This window comes from Chenopodium quinoa, unplaced genomic scaffold (assembly GCF_001683475.1).
Source record: "Chenopodium quinoa cultivar QQ74 unplaced genomic scaffold, ASM168347v1, whole genome shotgun sequence".
NCBI lineage: Eukaryota > Viridiplantae > Streptophyta > Magnoliopsida > Caryophyllales > Amaranthaceae > Chenopodium > Chenopodium quinoa.
In genome coordinates, this window is record NW_018742309.1 from 5,424,381 (window position 1) to 5,427,223 (window position 2,843).

General features: G+C 32.7%; 1 long non-coding RNA gene across 1 annotated transcript; it reads left to right on the forward strand.

Moving 5' to 3' along the window:
• The first annotated feature begins 239 nt into the window (after nucleotides 1-239).
• On the forward strand, nucleotides 240-2,473 carry LOC110687392. Its single transcript, XR_002504434.1, has 2 exons — nucleotides 240-1,585; nucleotides 2,234-2,473. It is a non-coding gene; the product is annotated as an uncharacterized LOC110687392 (long non-coding RNA).
• The last annotated feature ends 370 nt before the right edge of the window (nucleotides 2,474-2,843 follow it).

The following is a 2,843-nucleotide window of genomic DNA, read 5'->3' on the forward strand; positions in this document are numbered from 1 at the left end:
TTAAGGAACACACTGCACAATTGCAAGCTTAGAAATATTACCAACAGTTAATGGGAGTTATTAGACCAAATGCTTACGTATTGATGATTACAAACCAAGTCTCAGATCATAGAAATTTACATAGGTTAACAAAATTCTTTCAAATTGATCATATGCTCTGAATTCAATGACAATGTTCATATAAAATCAAATATATTAACAAATTTAAACATCAAAATCACCAAAATGATCAAAAATTATTCGAAAGAAACAACTGATATTCAGATAAAAATTTAGAAATCGAAAAATCACATAAAAAATAGCGAAAAACGCGAAATGAAAACTATGCCGATGATCAAATTGAAGCGATAAATAAAATAAAATAATCTCATAAGTAAATAAAAATGCTGATCAATTAATTAAACCTCGAATTGCAAATTCAAAGAATTCACCTCAAAAGTATCACAATTTGAGCCAAAATGCGCAACAAAAAAGCAAATGCCGACGATCAAACATTAACAAAATGAAAACATGAATCAAAATTGAAGAACAGATTAAGAGAGAGAAAATGATGATACATGAGAAGCTGAGAAGCGACTTCAGTGGAGAGCTCTGAGTGCGCTTCAATGGAGGAGAGAGAAAGGTATTTGGATTAATTTTAATTTTTATTTTTTTAAATTTGGGTTTTTGGCCCTTTAATTTTTCTTTTTGGCCCTTTAATTTTTATTTTTTTTGATATTAATGAGCTGTCAATAAAAGCCCATTATTAACCCTATATCTTAAAGCCCTTTAGTGACCCTGTCCACTAAAATATTAGGGTCAAAACCCTTTAAATTTTGGTCCGACCCTATTATCAATGGGCAGCCCTGTCCATTAACCACCCCTACTCTCTAATTCATCTCTTCTGCATTCATAAAGAGAAAAATCTGCTACAAAACAACTCCATGTTTAGGCTTTGATTTATACGATTTCAGATTTATGCCTGATTTGGGGAATTTATCAGTCTACTTAACTATTGTTGCCAAGTTGTGTGATTTTGATTGCTTTATTTTGTGTTCACTGGAAATGTTTTGATGTTTATTTTCAAATTTTTTGAGTTATCAGTTGTTTTCTATGTATTGTAGCTATGAGAATACGTCTGATTAGGTTAATTTGTGTTAAATTATATGTATTGATTTACATGTATTGTTCATTTTATTGTATAATTAAGGTTTTAGTATTTAGGTTATGAGTTGATTATCAATTAGTGTTAATTTTTGGGGTTTGGAAAAAGTTGATGAAGATGAAGATTATTCAAGTGGTTTTCACATCTTTGCAAAATTGTGCTTATTGCCCTTGGTTTTTTATGAGTATTTTCTAAACTGGTGTGTGTAGTCATGTAGGTAATTGATAACTGGTGAAATTTCAGAAAATATGCCAATGCAGAAGATTTATCTTGTCTCTTTTTTTCCCCCTCTTCTGATAAGTGAAAAATAAAATCGTTCGTGAGGCCATCGAGTTTGTAAAAGCCCATCCTTCTCTATTTGACCGGGCTTTGCAAGAAAACATTTTTGAAGTTGATGACTTGATGATGGAGCTTATTAATTCTGTTGGCATATTAAGTAAGGTATAATACTCTCTTTTGACTATCATTGCTTCTCTAAAATGTCTTAGCACTATGAATCAAAACAAAGTTGCCTTTATACTTCAAGATTTTACTTGTAGTGGTGTGTATAATATTCCTGAAACATTTGACAACTTTTTATTTTATTTTGATCTTTGCCTTGACTACTAAATACTTATGTAACAAACGAAAGGATGCACTTTTTAATTAGTGTTGTAAAATAACCATTTCTTAATTGATGAACCACTATGTCATATTTGCAATGCTCAGAATACTTGCAGTACAGGTTCTCCCCCCCCCCCCCCTCCCCTCTTCCCACCTATTGCCCACGTTTTCTTGTATATCCATCTCTTTTGGAGTTTGAAAAAAGTTGATGAAGATGGAGATTATATCATGTTATCATGTCGCTTGACATTTGTTTTACTTGCCTTATACCCTGCCTACTCTTACTGTATGCGAGTAGTATAGTTTCTTTTTTATGATTCAAATAGAATTATGATAAATAAACCTAGAAGCAGTCTCTTATTTTTTAAAAACTACACTGGTATGTGTTGAAGTTGGGGTGTTGTGATGTTTCTTTTATATTTTTGCACTTAATTTACTTGATACATGCAGATACACTAAAATGGTGTCATTATTTGATTTCAACAGCTTGATACTACATTGGTTTATGAGCAACATGCTATGTAGAATATGTCTACTTCAGAACATAGTTAACTGGTTCTGCTCCTATGTTGTTGTTCTGCTTCTAAGTTGCTACTGTTGCTGCCCCTGCCACTTTGCTGGAGCTGTTGTGTAAATCCAACAATTGTATTTTTTTGTTATTTTTTTTTTGCAAGTGTAAAATTACAGTTATTAATGAAAATATATGAGGTTTATGTTTATTACTTATATGTATAAGTGTTTGGCGGTGAAAAAACAAAAAAAAAAAAATTGTATTAAAGGGCAGCGGTTCAGTGGGCCAAACCGCTGCCCATTATGTCTTATAATTCAACTGTAAACAACAAATGGCCAGCGGTTTGGAGTGTGAACCGCTGCCCATTCCCTCAAAATAGGAAGCGTTTTGAACCGCTGCCCATTACAAGGGGGCAATGGGTGACCCCCTTAGACCCACCGGTTCAAAACTGCTTCCCATTAAGGGTTTTTAACCGCTTGGCAATTGCTTTTTTCTACTAGTGTTTAAATCATTCATTTCGTGTCATCTTTATAAAAACGTCCAAACCATTTATTTTGGTCCATAATCTGGGTCCAATGATTATGT